Raw genomic sequence first — 11,072 nt, 5'->3', positions numbered from 1 at the left:
GAAAAGTGTATGAAATTCCAGCTCAGAGTCAGGGCCTCCCCCTCCTTCCTGCAGTTCCTTCTGCTCCCCTGTGATGGGGCGCTGCTGCCTTCCTGCCCGCACTGCCTCCAGGGCATAGGATTTGGAACATCAAAGCTGAAAATGTTAAAGTGATCAGAGCAACGCAGAAAAAGTGTGAGAGAATTTCGACTCAAAATAGGTTCTAAGTAGCATCTTAAAGTTATTTTAAAAGTTCATAAAAGGATGCCTGTTCAGCCAAAGCTCGAGTCTGCCTCGATTTCCCCTTCCTGGGTGATGGTATCGCGGTTGTCCCTGAGCACCGGCTTCTGGAGTTCTAGTTCAGATTCCACACAACTCAACACGGAGGACGGTGACTTCCTGAGACAGAGTTGAGACACCCACCCAACGGTAAGCAAGTCACTTAGGAGCCGAGCCTGGGCCCCGCCCGGCCTGCCGTCAGGGTGGCTCCCTTCTCTCCTGATGAGTGACGGTCACTGCCCTCTGCCCCACTCACTGCCCACAGGTCTCCCTGAAACGCTGCCTCCTCCTTCCCGCTTCGCAAACCTGATGCTGTGGCCTCTCAGGTTAGACCCGCAGGACTGAAGGGCTCAGCTCGGAGGGAGGCCGAGGGGCAGGCAGCTCCTGGACCTAGCGGTGGTGACGTCAGTGACCAACGTGATGTCTGTTTTCCTGTGAGAAAGGGATTCCTTCCCTTCGGGACAGATGCCTACTGCATTGCAAGCAGCGGTGCCTCCCTAGATTAACAGAAGACATTCCTCCAACCTCAGCCCTCGCTGCTGTCTCCCCACAACCGTCCCCCTGCTCTCGGACCCGCGCTCGGAAACGAGAGTTTCTTACACGGGAGCTGCCTCTGTGCGGCTCCCCTAACCGCGCGGGCACGGCGTGGGGCGCACGCTCCTGCCCCTCGTCTCACTTCATGGGAGCAACGCGGGGGTGACGGCCTTGTCAGCCCCCAGGAGGGCCTGGCGCAGGCCTGCCGGCGCCCGTGAGGGCACTTCATTGCCGAGCGAAGCGGCGGGAGCATTCTGCGTGGAGCTCTGTTCCACGGACACTGCTGCGTAGCATTTCGTGGCCCCGCGCACCACCTCCTGCCCCACGGTCAGGCTGCTCCTCCCTGCTCTGGTCAGGCTGCTCCTCTCTGTTCTGTTTCGCCGCTGTCGGCACGCGCATGGCAGCATCTCTCGGGATCCAAGCCAGAGGGGAAGCGTGGGGTCTGCACCGTCATCTGCCCTTGGGCACCGGCCCCAGTGGTGAGGGTCCCAGAGACTCCTGTCGTCAGCACCAGGCTGCCTGCCGTTTGCCAGCGTCTGCAAATGCCCGCGTCCCCTGTGGCGTCTTTGCGTCTCCTCCCGGGGACTAAGCGCCCACTGCAGAGCCTGCCCCCCGAGCTGCAGTTGTTTAATCTACTGCGTCCGTGAAATCCACTGAATGGGTCCATCCAAGGTCGTGAGGTCCTCGAAGCAAACTAGTTACCACTTCTGACTGGCAGCCTTGGCTCCGGCCCATGGTGCTTTCTGGCCTGGGGTTTGTCAGGGAGGGCTCCTCCCTCAGACACGGTGCGGGCAGCGGGGGCTGGGGGTGAACCAGAGGACGGAGCAGCCGCTCCTGGCTCCCGTGCTGCCCCTGGCTGCCGCCCCGCCCCCCACGGCAGCGCTCCGCACCGCGGCAGACACAGGACATGCAGTCAAAGAGCACTTGGCATCCTGCCGGCCCCAGGATGCTGGCCTCGCAGGTAAGGCCGAGCAAAAGGGAAGCGCCTGTTACTGCGTCTGCTTCCTCCCGTCACTTAACATCCCACCTGGTATTCTGCGACTCCCCTCCTCCCATCTGAAAGGTGAAGTAATGCAGGCCCACGCAATGCCGGCAGTCCCGAGTAATGTCATCACCCTCTCGTCATCCACCTTCTGCTGTAAGACTCTTCCAGACATTGCCCTCCTGCCACCGGCTCTGTGGATGTCTTCGCATTCCTCCATCACCCCCTCCCCCGGACCTCATCCAGTGTCCACTCACGGAGGTCACAAAGGTGGGCTGGCTGTGGTTCAGCACCAGCATTTACCTGGGCGCACCGGTAGGAGTAATGGGAGAGAGGCCCTGGGGTGGGCGGGGGAGGCGGAGGGACAAGGAAAGCCAGGAGGAGGGAGGGAGGGTCCCCAAGGCATTTGCTCATGACACCCTCTGGGGCTGCGAAGCCGCTCCCCACGGTGCAGCTCCCACGCATCTGCACGCCTCCTGCTTTTCTGCTTTCCCGGGACCGCAGACAAGACCCTCCGACCTCACTCTGCCCGGGGTAATGAGGCTGGAAAGGAAGGATCTTTTTAACATTAAAAAATAAAATGTAGTCAGAGCCAAGCAGTTCAATAAATATTATTCGTGTCGTTGGCAAGAAGAAAAGGGAACCTCTGAATAAAAAAAAAAGGAAAAGGCGAACACAAGAGGCATTGTTTGCATATCAGGAGCATTAATCTACACGCACAAGTGTAAGAGCCTGCGGTTCACAAAGCAAAGAATCAGGACAGCCCAGCTGAGAATAATTTTCTAGCCAGTTAATTTAATTGCATAAATCATTCCTTTGTTAGCAATAAAGAGATATAATTAAAATGAGATTGCCTCTCGCTCCTATTCTCTAGAAACTAAAGGAATTGATGTTGGGCGAGTACGCTTCCAAACACAGAGCGGCCAGTTACATTTACCTGTTAGAAAAGCGAAGCGATTTGCCGTGATATTGTGGTGGGTTTAATTAGTTATAGTGCTGCCGTCTGCTCCTAAGGACATGTCATGTCCTCAGAGCAGAAGCTGGCAGCCGGGAGCTGGGCGCGGCTTTGGGTTTGCTGTCCTTGTTGAAGATAAAGGCCACACTCAGTCCGCAACTTAACTGAGCTCAGAGGTTGGCTTTATCCTGCAGTTGCTGCTGGTGCCTGTGCTGCCCGGAAGCTCTGGGGTTCAGAGAGCCTGCATGCGTCTCAAGCAGGGGTGGGTGGGAGAGGGCAGCTGGGAGCCTGCCGGGAGCTGGGAGCCGGGAGCCAGCGGTCTGCTGCGTGTCAGCACTGCCCGCCACCGACAGGGACCAGCTCACACTTAGAGTAATGAACTGGAATTTTTAACAGGCACCAAAAGCTGTCCTTGCTTGCTCTAGGTTTTTAAGTTGGTGGCAGCACTTGAATGGATTATCTCGTGAGAGTCCTGTCGGCCTTCAGAGGGGCTGGGCTCCGGGGATCTGCCAAAGGCCCAGCCTCCAGCACCCTCTGTCCAGCTGAGTCTCCGAGCAAGGCCCCTCCTGGCCGACCCCTGCCTTGGCTTAGCCAAGCCCTCCCCTTCCCACCTCCAGCTCAACGCCACCCTCCCCGAAGCTCCCCGCTGACCCCTGGTGCAAGGACCCCAGAGAACATTCAAAATAGCTTCACCTCTGCTGGAAGGAAAGGACTTGTAGAGAATGAAAAACGCAAAAGCACAACATACTGAGAATCAGTAGTTTGAGCCGCAGAAATACACTAGTATTTTGATGTGCTCTTTTTAATTACAGGCCCCCCCTCTCCTGCCCGTGTTCTTGTCATTTGCAATGTGACCTGAGGCTCCTCCTTCCTCCGTGCACCTGGGAGCATAGAACTGGCCGAGTGATGAGGTGCAGGCGTGTGTGTCCAGCGTGTCTGTCACAACACGACATTATCTCCTTACAGCTCATCTGCCCGCCCCTCAGACTGTGAATTTCCTTACCCTCCTGCCCCTGGCAAGCTCAGACAGGAGGGCATTCCTGAGGCGCCCTCAGAGGTCTGGCTCTAGGTTCGCACGGATATCGGATATCGGGTTCTGGCCTGTGTGAGGCCCCCCTCCCCCACCAGACACCATACGATGAGCGGCCCATTGCACATCACTTTACTTGCCAGTTTGTTTTTCCCAGTCAGACCTCTAGTCCACCCTCATGATCGCAATCAAGTCATGGGGTCCCCGCTCCCCGGAAGGCCGCGGCCTGAGTCCCTGAGGTCGAGAACCGTTTGCAGGGCTCAGCAGTCTCCGCCCACGTGCCTGGGTTTGGCTACACAGCAGCGGGCCCTCCCCGTCCCTCAAAAATTGTTCGTGGTCAACGCGACTGTTCCTTGAAAGACAGCCCTGCAGAAAGCGAAGCGCAGGCACTGGGGGGAGGAGGCCGCACAGGGCGCCCTCGCGGCGGCGTGGCCGCTGTGACAGTGACGCCCAAGGCCCGGGGGACCTGCTGACGAGCGAGACACGGAGACGGCGTGGACGCTGTGACAGTGACGCCCAAGGCCCGGGGGACCTGCTGACCAGCGAGACACGGAGACTCGTTCGCAGCTTAACGCCGCCCAGCCCTGTGGACACTCGCCCTCACGGGGTCCAGTGTTGGACTCCAGAACTTCCCTGATGCTGGTCATACCGGTTTCTTCTATGGAAGGTTTCGAAACCCTGGTCAAAACACCAAGTTCTGACCCGAGTCCTGAGGACAGAGCCTTCCTTTCCTGTCCCCACGGGTCTTGTCTGTGGTCCTGGTGACACTCCCAGGACACGGGAGGGGGTGGGTGCCGCCCGCCGTGGGTGCCGCCCGCAGGTTGGCTCCAAGGCCGGCATCCAGGAGGCGTCTAATCTGACGGGCAAAGTCATCTGATTGCGTTAAACCGCATCACGCGCCCAGGGTTCAGGGCTCCAACAGGAGGCCCGCGGAGACCCGTCTGCCAGTGTCACAGGGCGAGAGCAGCGCAGGGGGACTGGATGCCAGGCCTCCCGCCCCGCCAATACGCCCACTGTCCAATCTGGACCGAGGAGCCACCGCCCTCCTGGTTCCGGAAGCACAGCCAGTGGACTGCAAGGGCCTCTTTCCTCTAGCAGAAGCCTCCGCCCGCCTCCAGGGGAGCTGGCTGGATGGCGGGGGGCAGGGAGCAGGCTGCCTCGGGGGATGCCCTGGCTGCTGGAGAATCATCCTGCGGCTGCAGCGCCCACGGTGCCTGCTGTGGGCGGCGCGGGGGGCAGTACCACGTCCAACTCTGGACCCGGGTCCTCCACGCGGGCAGTCAGGGGCGTGGGTATAATTCCAGCTCTTACCACTCAGGCTTCCTAATTCTCTCTGCTTGTCACTCTTGCTCTTTATGGGCTGTCTGGCTAGTGATGGGTCTTGGCGGGACCTGTGGTCACTCACTGCCTGTTATGTCACCTGGGTAGCAGAGACGTTGTCCGTTTGGGCACCTGAGATGTCACCTTGTTGACAGGGGCATGTGCTTCTGTGGGGACAGGGACAGGGACAGGGACAGGTGCTCTTGCGGGGACAGGGACAAGGACAGGTGCTCCTGCGGGGACAGGGACAGGGGAGGGAGCTCCTGTGGGGACAGGGACGGGTGCTCCTGCGGGGACAGGGATAGGAGCTCCTGCGGGGAAAGGGACAGGGACGTGTGCTCCTGCGGGGAGAGGGACAGCGACGGGTGCTCCTGAGGGGACAGAGACAGGGACGGGTGCTCCTGCACGGACAGGGACAGGGGCGGGTGCTCCTGCGGGGACAGGGAAGGGTGCTCCTGCGGGGACAGGGACAGGGGCGGGTCTTCCTGCGGGGACAGGGACAGGGGCAGGTGCTCCTGCGGGGACAGGGACAGGGGCGGGTGCTCCTGCGGGGACAGGGACGGGGACGTGTGCTCCTGTGGGGACAGGGACAGGAGCTCCTGGGGGGACAGGGACAGGGGCGGGTGCTAATGTGGGGACAGGGACGGGTGCTCTTGTGGCGACAGGGACAGGAGCTCCTGTGGGGACAGGGACAGGGGCGGGTGCTCCTGCGGGGACAGGGACAGGAGCGGGTGCTCCTGCGGGGACAGGGACAGGTGCTCCTGCAGGGACAGGGACAGGGGCGGTGCTCCTGCGGGGGACAGGGACAAGAGCGGGTGCTCCTGCGGGGATAGAGACAGGGGCGGGTGCTCCTGCACGGACAGGGACAGGGACGGGTGCTCCTGTGGGGACAGCTACGGGGGCTCCTGCGGGGACAGGGACAAGGGCGGGTGCTCCTGCGGGGACAGGGACAGGGGCGGGTGCTCCTGCGGGGACAGGGAAGGGTGCTCTTGCGGGGACAGGGAGAGGAGCTCCTGTGGGAACAGGGACAGGGGCGGGTGCTCCTGCTGGGACAGGGACAGGTGCTCCTGCGGGGACAGGGACAGGGGCTGGTGCTCCTGCGGGGACAGGGACAGGGGCTGGTGCTCCTGCGGGGACAGGGACAGGGACGGGTGCTCCTGCGGGGACAGGGACAGGGGCTGGTGCTCCTGCGGGGACAGGGACAGGGACGGGTGCTCCTGCGGGGACAGGGACAGGAGCGGGTGCTCCTGCGGGGACAGGGACAGGTGCTCCTGCAGGGACAGGGACAGGGGCGGGTGCTCCTGCGGGGACAGGGACAGGGACAGGGACAGTTGCTCCTGTGGGGACAGGGGCGGGTGCTCCTGCAGGGACAGGTACAGGGGCGGTGCTCCTGCGGGGGACAGGGACAGGGAAGGGTGCTGCCGGGAGCCGGTCCATGCTTGCTGTTTCAAGGGACCTGGCATATATGGCATACCGTTCTTAATATGTTTGCTCACCTTCTTGGCACTATGTGTTTTAACCAAGGTCTTCTCTCTGAGAAAGGTTGTTTCCCCAGGTAGAGATTTTCCCCTGAAGTTAGGGAGGGAATAAAACCTCTTAACTAAGTGCCAGGCGGGTAATTAATCACTTTAACTACGAACAATCATGCTTAAGCTACATAATCCTTACTCCCTGGAATGGAGATAAGAAACGCCCTAACCTTTGTAATAGAGATTGATAGGATTGAATCAACTGGTATAAATACAGATGTAACAAGACAGCAGAAGACAGAACGAAGAAGACAGAACCTACACAGAACGTTCTCTAGAGACAGAAGAACTTTGCTGGAGAGAACATGGCAAAAGATCCTGGAAAGAAACTGGCCTCAGAACCTAGAGACAGAACCTAGTGAGAGAACATGGCAAAAGATCCTGGACTGAACCTGACTACAGAAATTGGCAAGAGAACCTGACTAGAACCTGGTGACTGAACCTGGCTGGAGAACCTGGACAGAACCTGGCTGGAGAACCTAGCGAGGAACATGGCTACTGAACCTGGCTGGAGATCCTAAGCAGAACTTCGAGAGATCCTGGCTGGAGAACCTGGAGAACCTAGCAAGACAACATGGACAGAGAACCTGGCTGGAGATCCTAAGCAGAACCTCTCTGGAGATCGAGACCAGAACTAGGCTGGAGATCCTGGCTGGAGATCCTGGCTAGGCTGCTGATCAACTGAACACTGTCTCCGTGTCCTTCCTTCTTGGCCGACTCCGTCCACACCTTTGGGGACCCCTGGACCCGCTGGGGTTGGACCCCGGCAGGGTGCTCCTGCGAGGACAGGGACAGGTGCTCCTTCGTGGACAGGGACAGGGGCGGGTGCTCCTGCGGGGACAGGGATAGGAGCTCCTGCGGGGAAAGGGACAGGGGCGTGTGCTCCTGCGGGGAGAGGGACAGGGACGGGTGCTCCTGCGGGGAGAGGGACAGGGACGGGTGCTCCTGCGGGGACAGGGACAGGGGTGGGTGCTCCTGCAGGGACGGGTGCTCCTTCAGGTACAGGGACGGGTGCTCCTGCAGGGACAGGGACAGGGACGGGTGCTTCTGCGGGGACAGGGACAGGGACGGGTGCTTCTGCGGGGACAGGGACAGGGGCGGGTGCTCCTGCGGAGACAGGGACAGGGGCGGGTGCTCCTTCGGGTACAGGGACAGGTGCTCCTGCGGGGACAGGGACAGGGACGGGTGCTTCTGCGGGGACAGGGACAGGGGTGGGTGCTCCTGCGGAGACAGGGACAGGGGTGGGTGCTCCTGCGGGGATAGGGGCAGGTGCTCCTGCGGGGACAGGGACAGGGGCGGGTGCTGCTGTGGGGACAGGTACAGGTGCTCTTGCGGGGACAGGGACAGGGTCGGGTGCTCCTGCGGGGACAGGGACAGGGACGGGTGCTCCTGCGGGAACAGGGACAGGGACGGGTGCTTCTGCGGGGACAGGGACAGGGGTGGGTGCTCCTGCGGAGACAGGGACAGGGGTGGGTGCTCATGCGGGGATAGGGGCAGGTGCTCCTGCGGGGACAGGGACAGGGGCGGGTGCTGCTGTGGGGACAGGTACAGGTGCTCTTGCGGGGACAGGGACAGGGTCGGGTGCTCCTGCGGGGACAGGGACAGGGACGGGTGCTCCTGCGGGAACAGGGACAGGTGCTCCTTCGGGTACAGGGACAGGTGCTCCTGCGGGGACAGGGACAGGGACGGGTGCTTCTGCGGGGACAGGGACAGGGGTGGGTGCTCCTGCGGAGACAGGGACAGGGGTGGGTGCTCCTGCGGGGATAGGGGCAGGTGCTCCTGCGGGGACAGGGACAGGGGCGGGTGCTGCTGTGGGGACAGGTACAGGTGCCTTTGCGGGAACAGGGACAGGGTCGGGTGCTCCTGCGGGGACAGGGACAGGGACGGGTGCTCCTGCGGGAACAGGGACAGGTGCTCCTGCGGGGACAGGGACAGGGACAGGGGCAGGTGCTCCTGCGGGGACAGGGACAGGGACGGGTGCTCCTTCGGGTACAGGGACAGGTGCTCCTGCGGGGACAGGGACAGGGACGGGTGCTTCTGCGGGGACAGGGACAGGGACGGGTGCTTCTGCGGGGACAGGGACAGTGGCGGGTGCTCCTGCGGAGACAGGGACAGGGGTGGGTGCTCCTGCGGGGATAGGGACAGGTGCTCCTGCGGGGACAGAGACAGGGGCGGGTGCTCCTGTGGGGACAGGTACAGGTGCTCTTGCGGGGACAGGGACAGGGTCGGGTGCTCCTGCGGGGACAGGGACAGGGACGGGTGCTCCTGCGGGAACAGGGACAGGTGCTCCTGCGGGGACAGGGACAGGGGCAGGTGCTCCTGCGGGGACAGGGACAGGGGCAGGTGCTCCTGCGGGGACAGGGACAGGGGCGGGTGCTCCTGCGGGGACAGGGACAGAGGCGGGTGCTCCTGTGGGGACAGGGACAGGGGTGGGTGCTCCTGCAGGGACAGGGACAGGGACGGGTGCTCCTGCGGGGACAGGGACGGGTGCTCCTGCGGGGACAGGGACAGGGGCGGGTGCTCCTTCGGGTACAGGGACAGGTGCTCCTGCGGGGACAGGGACAGGGACGGGTGCTTCTGCGGGGACAGGGACAGGGGTGGGTGCTCCTGCGGAGACAGGGACAGGGGTGGGTGCTCCTGCGGGGATAGGGGCAGGTGCTCCTGCGGGGACAGGGACAGGGGCGGGTGCTGCTGTGGGGACAGGTACAGGTGCTCTTGCGGGGACAGGGACAGGGTCGGGTGCTCCTGCGGGGACAGGGACAGGGACGGGTGCTCCTGCGGGAACAGGGACAGGGACGGGTGCTTCTGCGGGGACAGGGACAGGGGTGGGTGCTCCTGCGGAGACAGGGACAGGGGTGGGTGCTCATGCGGGGATAGGGGCAGGTGCTCCTGCGGGGACAGGGACAGGGGCGGGTGCTGCTGTGGGGACAGGTACAGGTGCTCTTGCGGGGACAGGGACAGGGTCGGGTGCTCCTGCGGGGACAGGGACAGGGACGGGTGCTCCTGCGGGAACAGGGACAGGTGCTCCTTCGGGTACAGGGACAGGTGCTCCTGCGGGGACAGGGACAGGGACGGGTGCTTCTGCGGGGACAGGGACAGGGGTGGGTGCTCCTGCGGAGACAGGGACAGGGGTGGGTGCTCCTGCGGGGATAGGGGCAGGTGCTCCTGCGGGGACAGGGACAGGGGCGGGTGCTGCTGTGGGGACAGGTACAGGTGCCTTTGCGGGAACAGGGACAGGGTCGGGTGCTCCTGCGGGGACAGGGACAGGGACGGGTGCTCCTGCGGGAACAGGGACAGGTGCTCCTGCGGGGACAGGGACAGGGACAGGGGCAGGTGCTCCTGCGGGGACAGGGACAGGGACGGGTGCTCCTTCGGGTACAGGGACAGGTGCTCCTGCGGGGACAGGGACAGGGACGGGTGCTTCTGCGGGGACAGGGACAGGGACGGGTGCTTCTGCGGGGACAGGGACAGTGGCGGGTGCTCCTGCGGAGACAGGGACAGGGGTGGGTGCTCCTGCGGGGATAGGGACAGGTGCTCCTGCGGGGACAGAGACAGGGGCGGGTGCTCCTGTGGGGACAGGTACAGGTGCTCTTGCGGGGACAGGGACAGGGTCGGGTGCTCCTGCGGGGACAGGGACAGGGACGGGTGCTCCTGCGGGAACAGGGACAGGTGCTCCTGCGGGGACAGGGACAGGGGCAGGTGCTCCTGCGGGGACAGGGACAGGGGCAGGTGCTCCTGCGGGGACAGGGACAGGGGCGGGTGCTCCTGCGGGGACAGGGACAGAGGCGGGTGCTCCTGTGGGGACAGGGACAGGGGTGGGTGCTCCTGCAGGGACAGGGACAGGGACGGGTGCTCCTGCGGGGACAGGGACGGGTGCTCCTGCGGGGACAGGGACAGGGACGGGTGCTCCTGCGGGGACAGGGACAGGGGTGGGTGCTTCTGCGGGGACAGGGACAGGGACGGGTGCTTCTGCGGGGACAGGGACAGGGACGGGTGCTCCTGTGGGGACAGGGACGTGTGCTTCTTCGGGGACAGGGGCAGGTGCTTCTGCGGCTTCTGCGGGGACAGGGGACGAGCCAGGCCGAGCTGCTGGGCCAGCGCAGAGAGGCACTGGGTCAGGCGCGAGGCTCCATTAGGTGTGGAGTGGGGACCCGAGTGCCCTGAGAGTCTGAGTGTATCTGGAGGACAGTGGTAGAGGACGGGGTGTCCTGGTGACGTTGTGGTGCGGGAAGCTGTCTGGCAGCCCTTGGGGGCGGTGTGGCTGGGGAGGATGGGACCTGGCTTGCTGGGTGGGGCAGGGCAGCCGGGCGGGGATCCAGGTGTTGAGCAGCATCCATGTCCCCACACTGCCCGACATGTCACCCTCATGCCCCCTCCATTGTCGCGTCCTGTTGCTGAGATGGAAGCTGGATCTCTGCACAGCGAGAAGGCTCCCCGCACGTGGGACTACGAGGGCACGGGCTC

This window comes from Myotis nattereri (assembly GCF_964212035.1).
Source record: "Myotis nattereri genome assembly, chromosome: 18".
Classification (NCBI taxonomy): Eukaryota; Metazoa; Chordata; class Mammalia; order Chiroptera; family Vespertilionidae; genus Myotis; species Myotis nattereri.
The sequence above is the reverse complement of the archived record's forward strand: the minus strand, read 5'-3'. Positions refer to the sequence as shown.